This window comes from Euphorbia lathyris, chromosome 1 (assembly GCF_963576675.1).
Source record: "Euphorbia lathyris chromosome 1, ddEupLath1.1, whole genome shotgun sequence".
Classification (NCBI taxonomy): Eukaryota; Viridiplantae; Streptophyta; class Magnoliopsida; order Malpighiales; family Euphorbiaceae; genus Euphorbia; species Euphorbia lathyris.
The window spans coordinates 55,555,725-55,575,392 of NC_088910.1; the positions used below are offsets into that span (position 1 = coordinate 55,555,725).

The 19,668-nt window shown below is 37.3% G+C and overlaps 1 non-coding gene across 1 annotated transcript; it reads right to left on the reverse strand.

Moving 5' to 3' along the window:
• Window positions 1-9,027: 9,027 nt before the first annotated feature.
• Window positions 9,028-9,134, reverse strand: LOC136215951 (small nucleolar RNA R71). Its single transcript, XR_010682953.1, has one exon. It is a non-coding gene; the product is annotated as a small nucleolar RNA R71 (small nucleolar RNA).
• Window positions 9,135-19,668: the final 10,534 nt, after the last annotated feature.

Below are 19,668 nucleotides of genomic sequence, written 5' to 3' on the forward strand. Positions count from 1 at the left end.
TCTTGGATCAGGTGAGACAGTCTTTCCATGGCAATAACAAAGAGGAAGGGACTCATAGGATCTCCTTGATGAATTCCTCTGGAGGGAGAAAACTCATCCGACATGTCCCCATTGATCATGACCTGGAAAACAGGAGAGGAGATACACTTCTCAATCAAAATCCTCCAGTTCTCCGGGATGCCAGCTTTGGCTAAACTATCCAGAAGAAAGCTCCAGTTCAATCTATCATAGGCTTTCTCCAGATCCAGTTTGAGGGCCACAATCCCTTTCTTACCTTTCTTAATCTTCATAGAATGGACAACCTCCTGGGCAATAACAACGTTATCCATCAATTGTCTACCAGGAACAAAGCTCCCTTGGTTCTGGCTAATTATATCCGGAAGGATCTTCCGGATTCTATTAGCCACAATCTTAGTAATAGCTTTATACAAAACATTACAAAGAGTGATGGGTCTCATCTAGAGGAAGGAGGAAGGCTTAACAACCTTAGGAATCAAGACAATGAGGGTTTTATTAACCGACCTGATATCGTTAGAGCCACCAAAAACACCTAACACAAAACTGTATATGCCCTCCTTAACAGTATCCCAGTGTTTATGATAGAAACTAGCGGGGATACCATCAATCCCAAGAGCCTTAGTGGACCCTATGTTAGAGAAGGCCAGATCAATCTCTTTAAGGTCAATAGGATGGAAAGCATCTTTAATAGCCTCCTCCCCCAAACGAGGAAAGGAAATACCAGAGTGGGCACTCTCCAAGTCCACAGCTTCCTCTCTAAACAGGTCCTTGTAGAAATCAAGGGCTGAGCGACGAATGTCTTCCTCCTCAAAAATCCACTCACCACTAGCGTCCTTGATAGCATCAATCCTATTCCTCTGTCTCCTAATGATCGTAGAGAGATGAAAAAACCTGGTATTCCGATCCCCATCTTGAATCCAGGCCTTCCTAGACTTCTGGAACCAAAGAAGCTCTTCCTATCTAAGCACAGCTTCCAACTCGTTCTGGAGAGCTCTAAGGTGACCATTTAAGCTATGGTCGAAACGAGCCTCCAAGCAACGCTGAACGCCTTCCATCCTCCTCAAGAGTTTATTCTTCCTCCTGATAATATGGCCAAAGATGTCTTTATTCCAAACAACCACCTTCCTTCTGAATTCCTCAGCAGTGAGGAGAACATCAGAATGGGGATGCCAATTGGTTTTCACGAAATTCCTAAAGTCGGGATGAGAATCCCAAGCCACAAGATATCTAAAGGGTCTGTTACCTTTCAGCCGGTTACCTTTGACCAAATTAATGAGGATAGGGCAATGGTCAGAGTGACGGAAGGGGAGATTCAGCACCTTGACCTCAGGAAACCTACAGATAGCCGCAACATTAGCATACACCTTATCCAACCTCACAAACAAGCTATTTCTTTTCCAGGTAAATTTGTGGCCAGCAGCACCCAGGTCTGAAAGCCCACACAGATCCATACTACGCTTGTGGTTAAGGCACCGGTTCACATAATGATTACCCCCTCCTCTCTGATCACTTAAAAGGGCAATATCATTAAAATCCCCGGCCACCAACCAAGCCTCCACCATGTTAGAGCTAATAGAATGAAGGATCTCCCACAACCTTGTACGATTAGAAAGAACAGGATCGGCATAAACAAAGGTAACAAAGAAATGTTTATTACCAGGGTAGCACACCTTACTATGAATGAACTAACAGTCCATACTAACAATATCAATATTAACAAGACCTGGCTTCCAAAAGAGCCAAATCCCCCCAGCCTGGCCAGTAGCCTCCGATCTGACACAATTCCAATTCTTAAACTTTCTAACCACCTCGTCTGCTTTGGCTCCACTGACCTTGGTCTCTAGAAGAACAAAACATGAGGGGTTAAACTGTTTAATAAGATCATTAACATGAATGCGGGTTGCCTTGCTCGCCACACCTCTAACATTCCAAACAAAGAAATCCATCAGAAAGGAAGACTACTAACACAAGCCCAAACCCTAGATCAGGTATTTATTCGGGGCTCCTGAGAGCCTAGAGGAAGTCCCAGAAGGTCCCCTTTTAGCCCAAGAGTCTAACCCATTAAGGTTCTTCTTAGGTTTCACTTTAAGTTTCTTCATGTTCATCTTACTCACTCCTATAGCTTTTCCAATAGGAGCATCCACAGGAGGATTCAGAGAAACAGCCTTACTACTCAACCCTTCCCCTGTAGAAAGGTGAGACTGGGAGCTCCCTTTATCCTTAGCATCAGAGACAAAGAGGGGATTAATAGATTTACCTCGACTAGAAACATGCTCGACCGATTCCAGACCAGGCATGCTCAAATCAATCTGTTCATTGGAAGGGTCCGATTCCCGACCTTCCTCCAGGGATAAGACACCGAACCTAGACCCCGAGCCAGAAGCTGAGACCACACCAGCCTCACTCCTCTTCTTGATATCCGGGGGTCTGACCTTGATCTCAGGGGCAATCTGGAGCGTAGTCATCTTCCGACTAATATCTGGCGGATGAATAGAACTAACATTAGCACTTGGCTTCCTTCTCACTGACCTCTTGGCCAGCATCCATGGCCCAAAACTCCTTTCTTCCCCCTGACTTTTCTCAGCTCCACCTATGATAGGTTGCATCAACTCCTCCGCCTCCTTCCTCTTCTTAGGACATCCCTCAAATGTATGGCCAAACATACCACATTCAAAACAGATATTATGTATACCTTCATATTCAATATGAAAAACCTTATTCTGAATACAGAATTGAGAAAGAAGAGGCTTAGCAAGATCAATATCAATACAGACCCTGGCAAACTTGCCTCTTACTGCCCCAATGGTAGTCTTATCGACATGGTTGGCCTTACCAACCAGGCTACCAATCTTGTTCAGGAATCTATCACTATAGTATTCAAGAGGAATGCCTGGGAACCTAACCCAAGTAAGGATTCTGTTAACAGAGCAGTCATGGGGGTCAAAATTTGGGACCCAAGGTCTCAGAGCCAAAACATGATTGGAGATAATATACGGTCCACCATTGACCACCGCATTGTAATCCTCAGCCCTTGTGAATCTAATGACATAATAGTCATTATCAAGGTCAGTGATGGTAACCTTCCCTTTCTTAGCCCATTGAGCCTGAATCCTCTGGGCAAAGTAGTTGAAACTGATTCTTTTCCCCAAAACAGTGACAATTAATGCCAATTTCCACTTGGATCTTATGACCCGCTTGTCTTCTGAGGAAAGACGGATCCTAGGACACAAAGGGTTCTCAGGCTGACCATCCTCAGAATCGGAATCGGAGAGAAAATCCCCATCATCGTTCTCAAAAGTATCCTCCTCCATCATGGGTTCCTCCTCCACCACCCCTAACAACTTATCCCTCCAGGAGGGAGCTCCCCCATCCTTTTGATAACCTTGGGCATGCTGGCCCTGAGTAACCCGAGTGCCTGGGGATGAAACACCTTCCATAGTTTGTCCCGGAAGTAAAAGGTCCCCCGGCACAAATGCCTGCGCGGCTTGCGCGGCCTGCGCTGCCAGCGTGGCCTGCGCGGAAAGCACGGCCTGCGCGGCCAGCGCGGCCAGCGCAAGCCGCAAAGAATACCCTGCTTGCGCGGCCGGCACTCCCAGAGCACCAAGCGTAGTCATCTCTCAAAGTTTGTTATTTATATATATATATATATATATATATATATATATATATATATATATATATATATATATATATATATATTAAATCTTTTGTTTTTCATTAAAATATTAATTATTGTTTAATTATAATTATATACAATCAATTAAGATTGATTTGAGTGGTTAATGGTTTCAAGTCATTTAAGTTAGATCTAGCGTATGCATAAAGTTTTAATTAGAAGAATATTTATTACAAGTATCGGATATACATTGTGGAAAGATTGTGTCATTTTATAGAAAATTGGCAAAATTAAATTTAGGTCCTGTTTTTTTTTTACTGAAATTAAATAAATTGAATTGGACTGAACTAAATGCTACTGCACTGAAATAAAACTATTGAACTGAAATGATAAATTATATATATATATATATATATATATATATATATATATATAAATAACGATAAAAATTATATATATAATAATAAATAATAAATTATATATCAACTTTTGTCATGTTTTCAAGGAGCAGAATCGGATGGCAAATCGGCTTGCTGCTGAGAGCCATGAGAGGGCTTTAGACGTTTTTATTTTCTTTTCTCCTCATGATTTTCTGATATCTTTGCTTTCTGAAGATAATATGGGAGTTAGCTTTTCTAGGCTAATCCTGATTAATTTGTTGTGGTGTTTGTTTTATCTTTATTTTCTTTTCCTACTAAAAAATAAAAAATAATAAATTATATATAAATAATTATAATGATAATAAATAATATAAACTAAATTATAAATTACCTAAATTATAGTAAATTATATAAATAATATAAATAATTATAATTATAATAAATAATAATAAATTACTGAAATGAATTTACCGATAATGAGCCTTATATGTGTTTTAAACTGTAAATGCCATGAATTAGATGGAATGAATCACACAACAATTAATTATCTTAATATATATGTCCAATTAAAATTGAGGAAGTGTCATACTTGTTTATAATTTTATGGAACTGATACTTAATGGAGCCAGCCAAATTATTAAAAAATATATTTCTTTTTTATCAAAAAGAAAACAATTGGGACAAAGTACATTAAATTAAATGACTCCAATCACATGATAAGATCGATATATACACTATCGGAAGACAACATGTAAATGCAATTATTGAGAGTTAGGATGTCTTAACGTTGTCTTATCCTTTAATTAAGTTAGCACTTCCCTCTTCTTCCATTACTAACCTCACTTCCTCTCAATAACAAATCCATACAAATCAAGTTAATAAAATTGAAAAAAAAAAGTGTCTACCCTGTTGGAGTGCATCCATCTTCTCCTATGAGATGTTTTGCTAAACCCTAATTATTTGTAAACCTTATCACTGAAAACATCCACCAGCCTCTAATTACCTCTTCACGCAACAACTGCCTTTTTTTTCCGATACCCTTTAACAATATGGACAAAAGCAAAAGTCTTGCCACATGTATACGCCCCGACTCGGCCTGAACGCAAAAGACAACGATGACGATCTGGAGATAAGAGATGATCTTCTTCTACCAAGCGCACAACAACGACACTGGTTCGTGGTCGGACAATTCCTTACACCTAAGGCAATCCGCTTTGAATCGATGAAAAATACTTTAGTTTCAATCTGGAGGCCACTGAAAGTAGTTACAATCACAGAGACAAACATGGAGGGACGTTACTTGTTTCAGCTCTATCATGAAAATGACTTAGCACGTGTTCTTAGTGACGGACTCTGGACTTTCAATCAGAACTTAATTATCATTAAAGCCTTAGAGATATCCGGACAAGCAATCCAGGCTAATCACTCGGAGCAAATCATATGGGTTCAAATATTAGACCTTCCACTAGAATTTCAAACTGAGGCAATTTGCAAATCCATAGGCATTTGGACACTTTCATTGAATCTGATCAGACAAACTTCACTGGAAAAAGAAGGAATTACTTTCGCATCAAGGTATCTATCGACGTCCACAAACTATTGAAGTTAGGGCAAAATCCCAGAAGAAGTGGAGGAAGCTGGTTCTATGTGGCATTCAGATATGAGAGACTACCACAATTTTGCTTTTAATGTGGAGTCCTTGGGCATGCAAATAAATCTGTAGGTTATTGTTTGATAACCTAGACAACCCTACCAAATGTCTCTATGGTAGCTTCCTTTGTGCTCCAATTCACAAAACAAGGGTTCAGATTGGCAAGATATGGCTTCGTGACCCATCAGAGAGTTTTGACAAAGATAATGAGCTGGAAAATGACAGGGACCTGAAGCATAATTCTGAAACCTCCCTAGAGGGGGATATTATGGCACCCAAAAACGACTAGAAGGGAAGGCAGTTTATGGAGGTAGACTGTTTCGATAAGTGAAAAAATGGTTTAAGTGTAGGTTATGGGGCTCAAACCCACATAGAAGGATGAGTTGCCTCAGTTGGAACTGCCGTGGATAGGAAAATCCATGAATAGTAAACGTCCTCAGGGACTTGGTTCGTGCCCATAGGCTGCTGATTCTATTCCTAATGGAGACAATGGTTAAAGAAGACAAAGTGAAGATTGTTTGCAAGAAGTTAGGGTTTGATAGCTGCTATGTAGTTAATACTAGAGGACATGGAGGTGGTCTGACATTGCTATTGTGTAACAGTGTTTCCATGCAAGTTGTTGCTTCCTCACATTTTTTTAATTGATTCTTAACTTTCTATTCGTCATTTTCCTCAATGGCGACTGATAGGTTTTTATGGTTAAACTGAGAGAAGTAAATGTCGGGAATCTTGGGAGATGCTCTGGTCCCTATTTGATGTCTCAAATCAGGCGTAGTGCTACCTATGTGACTTCAATGATTTAATATCTAATGTAGAGAAGCGGGGAGGCAACCGACATCCGAATTGGATACTTGAAGGCTTCTAGAAGGCCTTGAAGGATTGCAATTTATCGAGTATGCCTATGCAAGGCCATTCATACACATGGACGGTGGGTAGAGGTGCCAGTTGCTGGATTGAAGAACAACTGGATCGAGTCCTAATAAATTCAAGATCGAAAGAGAAATTTTCAAATTCAATATTGCGAAATCTGGCCACATGCCCCCACTATCAAAGCATGGGCGAAGGAAGTTCCGGTTCCTATTAGTACTAAAATATCCAACTACATGACAACACTACAACAGTGGAGTTGGACCTTCAATGCGAATTTCAAAGCTGGTCTGGTAGCTCTCTGTTAAGCCCAAAATATACCTAATATATCATCAATAATTACATCAATATTGCTACAAATTTATACTATTTATAACTGTTTAGAAAGCTTTTACTCTCGAATATGTTTCTTTCATACAAGGTACATAAATATTTGGTAAAATCCAAATAGGAACGAAAAGAGCTCAAAAACAGAAGAAAAGCCCTACAAAAGGAGTCAAAGACGACGAAAATTAATAACGCCAAGTCGAGGATACGAACGAGAGCAGAAATTCAGAAAAAGCTCCGTGCCGCGACCGCGGCCCCCCTCTTTCACGGTCACAACACGCGCCTTCAGCCACTTCTTCCCTTCGTCCGAAGCTCAACTTGATGCTTCCCCATTCACGGTAGTGAATTTGATAAATCTCGGTACGAGCAGGAGATTTGGAAGCCATTTTGCACACTTTCATTTTCAACAAAACACGACTGTTCGAGTGGATAAAGACGTCCTTCCACAGCGGACACGATCCTTCACAACGGACACGACACTTCAATTAAGACTCTTCAACATCTATAAATAAAGAGTTGATGGAGAGTTGAAGGATATATGTGATATGTATAGAAGAAAGAATTAGTGTAGAATTTATGCAGAAATTCCGAATTAAGTGATTCAGAGATTAGAAGTTCATTTCTGTTCAAAGCAATATGCTGTACACACATTGTTTATTCAATAATAACAAATTCAGTAACGTTTAGACATTGTTCCAGTTTAGTTTTCATTTTGGTAGAGGCCGACCGTATCCCTATTACGAAGTTACAGTGAGAAGATTGAGGAGAGGATTCGCCCCTGAGCCTGACAAACTCTAACGAAACCCAAGGAAAGGATTGATCAACCCGTTCACTTGCACGCCGTCGAAGAATTCAATGCTCCATGTTCTCTGTAAACTTGTATCAATTTACATTTCATCTAATAAAGTCCGTTCTATTCGATAGATCGTTATGCAGCACTTATGGTAACCAATCCACTAAAGTGACTGCTGGTGTTTTCATTAAAACGTATTTAATTCAAATCTTTACAAGGAAACTTTGTTGAACACTTAAGCAAATTACCATCTCGGTAGAGTTTTAATTTGGTTAAGGGGAATTTATCCCGGTTAAGGGTTTTGTCGCGTTCAAAGCCAATTAATTAGAGGTTCCGTCATTTATTTCATCTTTATAATTCGTACAAAGTTTAAAGTTGTTTCTTTGCTTAATGCAAACGAATACATTAGTTTACTTTTCTAAAAAGTACTAAACATTCCTGTTTTGCAAATTCATTCTTAAATCAGAATATTTTCTAACATTTCCATATTCTAATCTAATTCTCATTCTAGCAATTTCATAACCAAAATCCAATTCAACGATTTCCATATTATAAACCTTTAAAAGTAAAATTCAACCGACTATAAATAAGTTTTGTTAAAAAAAACGTTCCCTGTGGGATCGATATCTTTTATTACTACAAGCGTATACCGTGCACTTGCGGAAATCGCTCAACAAGTTTTTGGCGCCGTTGCCGGGGAACGCCAAAATTTTTGACAAAATTTTAAATTTTTCGTGTTTTATTACGAATCTAGGTTTATTCATACTTATTCAAACTTTTACATTTTATTTATTTTTAATTACTAACATATTTATTTTTCAAAATTCTATTTTATAGGTAGTTTCTGTTCGTGCGAAATTTCAAGTTCATGCGCAGTTCTCGAAGTTCGGGCACGTCACCAGACCCTTTTGATCCAGAAATTGAAAAGACCCTTAAAAAGAACAAGAGAGAAAAGAAAAAGAAAAACAAAACCCCAATAAAAACTAAAATTACCGAGCCAGAAGTAATGGTGACACTTATGGATTACGCTAGGCCAGGAGTGGCCGGTGTAACAAATAGTATAGTTAGACCCCAGATTAATGCAAATCAATTTGAAATTAAGCCTGCGTTGCTTAATATGTTGCAAAATAATGTAACATTTTACGGGTTACCTAACGAAAATCCTAATACCCATTTGACAAATTTCTTAGAAATTTGTGACACTTTTAAAATTACTGATGTAACTGCAGAAGCAATCAAACTTCGCCTTTTTCCTTTTACTTTGAAGGATCGAGCCAAAGAATGGTTAACTTCTATGCCAGCCGCATCAATTGAGACTTGGGAGCAATTAGCCCAAGCATTTTTATCAAAATTTTTCCCTTTAGCAAAAACCGCAAGAGTCATTAAAGAGTTAACATCTTTTTCTCAAAATGATAGTGAAACTCTTTATGAGGCTTGGGAACGTTTTAAAGAACTTCAACGTGTATGCCCACACCACCAATTTCCCGTTGAACTTTTAATGCAAACATTTTATAATGGACTAAATCCTACAACTAGAGGTTCATTGGACGCTATGTTTGGAGGTTTATTCATGAAGAAAACATCTGCCCAAGCAAGAGAACTTTTGGAGGAAATGGCAATCAACAGCAGTATGTGGCCCGCGGAACGTGGACACCTACCATCAGTGAAACCATCATCCTCAACAACATCATCAATTAAAGGTATAGTGAATCTTGATCCGGTAGCGATGTTGCAAGCCCAATTTTCTGCCTTGTCGCACAAAATTGATAGGTTTATGGCACCGTGTGATCCTAATGGTCAACCAATCCGAACAGATGTGGATTACGAAGGTATGAGTGAAATTGAACAGGTAAATTTTGTCCAAGGGCAAAACCAAACTAATAATCCTTATTCCAATACATATAATCTTGGATGGAGAAATCATCCTAACTTTAACTGGAGAGATAACAACAACAATAATGTTAATGCTAATCAAAATCGTACTACTAATTATCAAAATCAATCAAGAGATTCGATTAGCACTTTATCTTCTAAAATCGACAAATTCATTGATGCTATGAGCGGAAAAATAAGTAATCACGACGATGGTTTTAAACGGATCGAGAATAAATTCGATCAGCTTATTAAAAACCAATCATCCAGCATCCATAATTTGGAGATTCAAATTGGACAACTCGCTAAATCAATTCCATCCCGCAAAGAGGGAAGTCTTCCAAGCCATACGGAAGAAAATCCGAAAGAGCATGTTAAAGCTATCACTCTTCGTTCAGGGAAAAATTACTCAAGTCCGGAAATGCCCGGAAATTCGACTTTACCAAAACCCGAAGAAGATACATTAAAACAAAAAGATGCACCGATTGACTCTAGTACAAAAACTTTTGTACCCAAACCACCTTTTCCACACAAAGTCCGCAATAAGGACTATGGCAAACAACTTTTAACATTTTTAGACAAATTTAAGAATATGCATATTAATTTAACATTTATGGATGCGATTACACAAATTCCCAATTATGGTAAATTCCTCAAAGATTTAATTTCGAAGAAAATCAGTTGGGAAGGAATTTCATCCATTTCACTAACTGAAGATTGCAGTTCAATTGTGTCAAGTAATTTGCCCACAAAACTCAAGGATCCCGGATGTTTTACCATTCCGTGTAAATTGGGAGATATTGAATTTCCCAGTTGTCTCTGTGATTTAGGAGCAAGCATTAACTTGATGCCATTATCTATTTTTAATAAATTAGGCTTAGAAGAAGACATCAAACGTACCAATATGGTTTTGCAATTAGCAGATCAAACCACTAAAAGACCATACGGTATAATTGAGGATGTTTTAGTTAAAGTTGACAAATTTATTTTTCCTACCGATTTCGTTATTTTAGATTTTGCTTTTGATGTAAATTGTCCGCTAATCTTTGGTAGACCGTTTATGAACACGGGACGTGCTCTAGTTGATGTATCGGAAGGGAAAGTAGTTTTATGAATAGGAGACGATAAAATTGAGTTTGATATGAACCAAGCGATGAAATATCCTATGGAAGATTTCGCTTGTATGAAACTCGATTTAATTGAAGAATGTGTAAATGACATTGTTCAGAAAGAAGAAATAATAGAACCTATAATGAGTGAGGAACCAGAAGATAAGGACCCAGAACCTTTGATTCGAGAAGATGGACCAGTTCCGCCTTCGATTGTAGTTCCACCTGAATTAGAACTTAAGGAATTACCAGGACATTTGAGGTACGCTTTCTTAGGCGAAGGCGATTCTCTACCTATAATTATCTCTAACAAGTTGACACAAGTTCAAGAAGAGAAGTTGAAAGAAGTTGTTAGAAATAGGATAGGAAGTATGGGTTGGCAAATTTCAGACTTAAAAGGTATTAATCCAAGTAATGTAATGCATAGAATTCACTTAGAAGAAGATAAGCCGCCTAAAGCGGATAGGCAAAGACGCCTAAATCCGAACATGAAAGAAGTAGTAAAAAATGAGATTACTAAACTTCTGGACAATGGAATCATCTACCCTATCTCGGATAGTGAATGGGTTAGTCCAATCCATTGTGTACCTAAAAAGGGAGGCATAACAGTTGTAAGGAATGAAGAATGTGAATTAATACCCACACGAACCACCACTGGTTGGAGGGTTTGTATAGATTATAGAAATCTAAATAAAGCAACTAGGAAAGATCATTTTCCTCTTCCTTTCATTGATCAAATGATCGAAAGGATAGCTGGTCATACTTTCTACTGCTTTCTAGATGGTTACTCCGGATTCTTTCAAATATACATTTACCCGGATGACCAAGATAAAACAACCTTCACATGTCCTTACGGAACATTTGCATATAGAAGAATGCCCTTTGGTTTATGTAACGCACCTGCAACATTCCAACGTTGTATGACTGCGATCTTTAATGATTTCATTGAAGATATCATGGAAGTTTTTATGGACGATTTTTCAGTTTATGGAGATTCTTTTGATTCTTGCCTAGAAAACTTGGATAAAGTTTTGTCTAGGTGAGAAAAAACAAATTTGGTATTAAACTGGGAAAAATGTCACTTCATGGTTGACGAAGGAATTGTTTTAGGTCACAAAATATCTGAAAAAGGATTAGAAGTAGATAGAGCAAAAACTTCAGTAATAGATAAATTACCCCCTCCAACTACTGTTAAGGGAGTAAGATCATTCTTAGGACATGCTGGTTTTTACAGAAGATTTATTAAGAATTTCTCTGTAATTTCCAAACCACTTACTAATTTACTCATGAAAGATTCAACCTTTGATTTTAATGAAGAATGCGTTAAAGCTTTCGAAACATTGAAAACTGCTTTAGTCAGTGCACCTATTATTGCTAAACCCGATTGGGATTTACCATTTGAAATTATGTGTGACGCAAGTGATTTAGCTGTCGGATGTGTTTTAGGTCAAACGAAAGATAAGAAACTTCATGTCATTTATTATGCAAGTCACACACTGTCTGGTGCACAATTAAACTACACCACAACAGAAAAAGAAATGTTAGCCGTAGTTTTTGCATGTGACAAGTTTAGGTCATATTTATTAGGTTCAAAAGTTATTATTTATACCGATCATGCAGCATTAAGATATTTATTTGCTAAAAAAGATGCAAAACCACGTCTAATTAGATGGGTTTTATTATTGCAAGAATTGGATATAGAAATCAAAGACAAAAAAGGAGTAGAAAACCTTGTCGTCGATCATCTATCGAGACTTGAAGATGAGAACGGTCCCATAGGTGAAACTGTCGGTATACGAGATGATTTCCCTGATGAACATCTCTATCAAATAAAAAGTGTCATGTCACCTTGGTATGCAGATATTGCTAATTATCTTGCAGCCAATATTGTCCCGGAAGGATTAGATTTCCAACAAAAGAAGAAATTCTTCTTCGATATTAAACAATATTTTTGGGAGGATCCTTTTCTGTTCAAGACTTGTGGTGATGGGATAATTAGGAGATGCGTTGGTGAAAACGAGTACGAATCCATAATGTCAGAATGCCATTCTAGCTCTTATGGAGGACATAATGGAGTTAACAAAACAGCTGCTAGAATATTTGAATGCGGTTTCTTTTGGCCTACGATGTTTAAGGACATTCGTTCGTTTATCACTCGTTGTGATAAGTGCCAAAGAACATGAAATCTAAGAAGGAAAGATGAGATGCCCCTCACAACCATATTAGAAGTTGAAATCTTCGATATGTGGGGAATAGATTTCATGGGACCCTTTCCCCCTTCTAATGGTAAAACTTACATATTAGTTGCCGTTGATTATGTTTCAAAGTGGGTTGAAGCAATTGCAACCCCGACGAATGATTCTAAAGTTGTCATTAATTTTCTTGACGATATATTTTGTAGATTTGGTTGTCCAAGAATTATCGTTAGTGATGGAGGTACTCATTTTATAAACAAGAGTTTTGAAACTCTTATGAAAAAATATGGAGTACGCAACCGCGTATCAACGCCATACCATCCTCAGTCAAATGGTCAGGCGGAGATATCAAATAGAGAACTCAAATGGATTCTCGAAAAAACAGTTTCATCCACAAGAAAAGATTGGTCTTCTAAACTCAATAATGCGTTATGGGCATACCGTACTGCATTTAAAACACCAATAGGAATGACTCCTTACCGCTTAGTATATGGTAAGACATGTCATTTGCCAGTCGAATTAGAACATAAAGCCTATTGGGCTATTAGAGAACTTAATTTCGATTTACATCAAGCAGGTAAGAAACGTTTGCTCAATTTGAATGAGTTAGATGAGTTACGTCATCTATCTTATGAAAATGCAAAGATTTATAAAGAAAAAGTGAAGAAATGGCACGATGCCAAAATTAAAGTCAAACACTTTAATGTTGGGGATAAAGTGCTTTTATTTCATTCACGACTTCGTTTATTTCCAGGAAAACTTAAGTCCAGATGGATAGGACCGTATTTAGTCGTCAAAACTTTCGATTATGGTTCCTTAGAACTAGAAGGTCCTACCGGAGTTCGATTCAAAGTTAATGGTAATCGATGTAAAATCTATTACGAAAATATTTCCCAACTAGGAATTGAGTTCGTAACAAGATTATCTGACGTTTAAAATACTCAGCTTATTTTACTCAGTTTATTTTGTTTTATTGTTTTTATGTTTTTGTTTATTTTATTTATTTTATTTTATTTTTCCAAAATACATGCTTTTTATGCTTTTTATGATTAGATTACTTTATATTATGATTTAGGCATGTCAATATTTTTATTTTATGGTTTTAGAATTAATTTTTAGTAATTAGGCTGAAATTGTAGTTTTAAGCAATTGTCTGTCGAGAATTTGAAATTCTCTACCGAGAATGCCCTTTTTAGACTTGTCTATTTTTTACTCAGGTTTCTCTGTTCATACCGAGAATTTTAAATTCTCTGCCGTGAATCAGGAGATGAGCTTTGATACCTGATTTTCGCAAGAAAATCAGCGTGTCGCGGCCGCGGCTTTGCCATTCGCGGTCGCGACACGCGTATATCTTGCGCTATCAGGTCTGAAATGGTACAATCCTTTCAACGAACCTCTTGACGAACGAAACATTAAGTTTCTTCACTCCCGAAAGGTGTAATTTATGCCTTTTCATAGTTCAAACAACACCTCTTTTCATCCTAAACTCTTATAAATTAATCATCGAGGATGCAGGTTCTGTTACATTTCATTTTCATCCTTGTCAGAACTCTGATTTTTCTTCACAAACATCGTACTTCGCTAAAAGTAACATACACTTTGCACCATGCCTACCAAAAACAACCCAAAAAGGCGCCATGCTGCCTCAATCGACAAATGCCCTGACCTATCCAAGCGATATGGGGCGCTTTTTCCTATCTTCAACCATGATGAAGGTAGGCGTTATTGGAATCTCCGTTACACATTCTTCACCGGAATGTTGTATATGGATGAATTCCTTAACAACCAACTTGGAATCAGTGATGACATGCATCGCTACATGGAGCGCATAGGGTGGACCAAATTTGCCAAAATGCGTTTTCCAATCATAGGTGATTGGATTATAGAATTTTTCTGTACCGTTCGTTTCACTAATAAACGATGAGTACGTCTCAGTTTTTGTCGAGACGGTGAAATCTTCACTTTCGGCTATCCCGAGTTGCATGCTTGGTTTGGTTTTCCCCCGAGGGATACAATCAAACGTCATCCTGGACGAGACATGACATCCTCAGACATTTGGAGAATCCTCACAGGATTCTCGCGATTCAATTCAAAACTCGCCTATAATCACTCTTTTCGCTCCAACTCCATGTTGTATCTACACAAATTTCTGTGCCACAGTTTGTTCGGGCGCATATTCAGTAGTGTGGTCCGTGACACAGATTTGTATGTTCTTGGAGATATATTCCAGGGCAATGCAGTGGATTCTTCTAAAATTCTGATGGAAGGTCTTGTCGCCGCTTCTCGATCCAAAGATAAGAAGATTGGGTTCGGCAATATAATCTGTGGGATAATTCTCGGTTCAAAGGGTACAATTGATGTTCCCTGGAGTGATGAGGAATTCTTCCAACAATTGACTATGAATTTTTCGAGCACGAAGGACTTGTGAAACGTGTCTTTCGGGCAGGGCCTACATTTTTGTCTGCACCGGAACGTGAAACTTTCGTGCAGTTTCAAATTGATCGTGTTAAGGCCAGAGATATCCCAATAGATAGGGATGAATATGTAGAATAGTTTACGTTTTTCATTGTTGTTTTTGTATATATTTTGTTTTGTTTTTGACTATTGGTTTGTTTTTCATTATTTGTACATATGTTTATATAATAAAAATCTTATTTAGTTCAATTCTTAATTTTATTAACCTTATTGATTTGATCCAATATCTATACTTAACATATTTTATATGGGTCATCTCTATATATTCTTACTCAAAATTAAGATTACACAACATTCACATGAACTAATATGTTTATTTTTATTATGATTCCACACGTTTATCTAGATTTAATTTTATTTATAACTCAATTTTTTTTCAATGAATTAAGTTATGATTTAATCAAATCAATTCATGTATTAAATATGTATTAATATGCACTTATAATGCATTTAATTTGGTTCTTTTAACTTATATGCATAAAATAACCATTTAAGTTTCATTAATTCCTTATAAACCACTTTATTACTCTTTAATTTTATTTATTAAGGTTACACCTTTGGTTTTCCTTGGCATTAATGACATTTATTTAAATTTTTAAAGTGCAGGAAAATTTCATTTTAAATTCAGGAACCATTCCACAACAAATAAATGCACAAACCATGACAAAAGGCACCTTAATAGGCATATTTACCCATTCTCTACCGAGAATTTATTAATTCTCGGTATGAGCAGAGTTTTTGGCATAATTTCAGGGCGGAATCGCCTGAAATTCGCGTGCCGCGGCCGCGGCTTTGCCATTCGCGGTCGCGACACGCGCTAAACTTGCCCTATCCATTCCGATTTTGCTACCTATTTTTGCCTATTCCTATTCCTACTCTACCTATTCACCTACCTCTACATCCCTATATAAACCTACCTCTACACAAACCTCACATCACCTTTATTTTTACCCAATCCCTTACTCTACCTCTTCCCCAAAAATCTACTTTTCCCTCTTCCCAATTTATTCACTCCAATTTCTATCCTATTTCCTATTTTCAATCACTTCATTTTACAAACCCCAACCTCATCTTAAAGCTTTGGTCTTTCTCTCCACTTCATTTTTTTTCTTCTTCTTCTCCAACCCTAAAAACCCTAAACACCATCACCATGGTTAGGACAAAGCGTGTTGGTAACAAACCCACCGTTACGGAAGCTAATCGCCTTCGGGTTCAATGCGGAGCTTATTTTGACATCTATTCAGAGGAAGAAGCCTCTCGTTTCAAACATTTTTCACAAGTCGACCGCCAATTTGTGGATATGCACTTCTTAGACTTCCATTCGGTACGAGTATTAAATTTCTCTACTTGAATTGATGCCTTTATTGAAACTTTAGGTTGGCAAGCGTTCGTTAGTATGCGTTTCCCGCGTATTAATGAGTATGTTGTGGAATTTTTGGTCACTCTATCCATAAACAAGAAGAAAACTTCAATTTCTTTTAGGAATAATGGTATTCCTTACACCATTGATTATGAAGCAATGGGAAACATGTTTGGCTTCCCTACTTCGGATTTTTACGATAAGCCTAAGGATTTTGATAATGATGCTGTTTGGCAAACTCTCTCGGATCAAGATTATTTTAATTCAAAAAACACTTCAAGCAAGTTGATTAAGGACAATTGTGTGTTCTATTTTCACAAATTTTTGAGTTTCTCCTTGTTTGGTCGTGTTGAGAGTTCAAAGGTCCAAGTTCGAGATTTGTATGTTTTGGATAGTTTGCTTAAAGGTTTGAGGATTGATAGTATTGGTAACATGTTTGACAATTTGTTCCGTGCTTCGAGGGCTACTACAATTCAAATCCCTCTTTGTAATTTTATCACCGGTCTTGTGTTGGGAGCACGGGGTGAATTGGCCGACTATGACATGTCCACCTACCGTGGGTATGTTCCGCTTTTGGACATTTCGGCTCTTGAGCGGGCTCACTTATTGCTTCCGCAAGGTCCCCCCGTCTTTATTTCGTATACCTCCCGCATAGCCCACCTTTGTGGCACTATGGGTGGTGGCGCTTCAAGTTCCCAATTTGCAGGTACCGAAGGCGGTGGAGATGCGGAAGGCGAGGAGGATGCACCACCGGCTCAAGCACAAACCCAAGCACCTCAAGCGGAGGATAATCCGGTAGATTTATGGAGGATTTTGGACCAAATCAATTCCAACAACCGTCAAATGAACTTAAGGATTGATGATTTGGTTGAGAACAATATGGAGATGAATGACAACCTCAACCTTTTGAGGCGTGAACATCGATCGACTCGGCATCGGATGCTTTCCTTTTTCCGACGCCGCAATGTGGAGACGTCGCCAACACCTCCGGATTCACCACCTCACGCTTAGGTTGTTTTCCTTTCATTTTATTTTTATTTTGTTATAATTTGGTACACTTTTCATTTTCTTATGTTTGGTACAATTTTTACTTTTCTGTTGAATGTTTCATTTGCTTAATTTAACTCTTTGTTCCGTATGCCTTATTTCGTATTTTATGTTTTCTCCATTATTTTTGCACCAATGAGGACATGGTCCAATTTAAGTGTGGGAGGAGACATTCATATATCAATTTCTACACAAATACGAACAAATGGAACGAATGATATTCATGCAAATGCAACACATATACATATTGCAACCAATTTTTCACAATAACTTAACATTTTCATAAGTTTATATAATTATTTGTTTAGGTTATCATTATCAATAGAAATAATATTTCTATACGGGTAATATTTTTCAAAATTTTTCACAAATCTCCGATACGATTTTAAGTAAAATTGTCTCGAGTAAATATATTTTAAGTAAAGATTCTTTATTCAATCTCTATTGTATATCATGCAATTCATGATACAATAAATCTTATTTTAAATTTTCAATTAGATTTATAGGCACTAAATTGAACTAATAATTTTAGCTCGGTTTGATTTCGTCTTACATTAACACCAATTGAAGTTTTTAAGAAAACTTCAGCCATAATACATATTGAATTTTAAGTCAATATAGGATGAATGTGCTATCTTTCTTTTTCCCAACTTATAATATTATATTTCATATTAATTAATCAATTAGTTGAATTCTTAACTTTTGGCCACGATTGAGACCAACCTTATCACAATCGAGGTATGAAAGGGAAGAATAATTAAGTACCGTTTACTTTTGGCCACGGTTGCGACCACCCTTATCACAATCGAGGTATGGAAGAAACGTTTAAATAATAAAAACAAGCGTGTATAAGTTTAAAGTAACGATTGCGTCCACCCATGGCATGGTCGGTACCTCTTAAGCAAACACCAAGCAATAAAATACGTATAAAGTTACGATCAAGACCACCCTTATCTCGGGCGTAACTAAGTAAATAATTAACCCAAGTACTTATTTAAATTTAATATATCTCATATATTAGTTTAGGTTTGGGAAAGGAAATTTTGTGCTTTGAAATGCCTTGAGATGAAAGACTCAATAACATGCGTGCTTATATCGTCCCGAATGCTTCAATTCAAAATTGAAAATACAAGACGAATGATATATCGTATATTATACTCAGTTAGTTTAATGTTTTGGGTATACATTTGCCATGCGAAGTAAGTCTTTTCGGCTTAACTAATTTAAAAGGTAATACAGAGATATATGTTTTATTTTCATAAAGAGATTAGTTAGAGAATAAATTCAGTGAAATTTTGCTCGGGACTAGCAAAAGATTAAGTGTGGAGATTTGTTAAGCCCAAAATATACCTAATATATCATCAATAATTACATCAATATTGCTACAAATTTATACTATTTATAACTGTTTAGAAAGCTTTTACTCTCGAATATGTTTCTTTCATACAAGGTACATAAATATTTGGTAAAATCCAAATAGGAACGAAAAGAGCTCAAAAACAGAAGAAAAGCCCTACAAAAGGAGTCGAAGATGACAAAAATTAATAACGCCAAGTCGAGGATACGAACGAGAGCAGAAATTCAGAAAAAGCTCCGTGCCGCGACCGCGGCCCCCCTCTTTCACGGTCGCGACACGCGCCTTCAGCCATTTCTTCCCTTCGTTCGAAGCTCAACTTGATGCTTCCCCATTCACGGTAGTGAATTTGATAAATCTCGGTACGAGCAGGAGATTTGGAAGCCATTTTGCACACTTTCATTTTCAACAAAACACGACTGTTCGAGTGGATAAAGACGTCCTTCCACAGCGGACACGATCCTTCACAACGGACACGACACTTCAATTAAGACTCTTCAACATCTATAAATAAAGAGTTGATGGAGAGTTGAAGGATATATGTGATATGTATAGAAGAAAGAATTAGTGTAGAATTTATGCAGAAATTCCGAATCAAGTGATT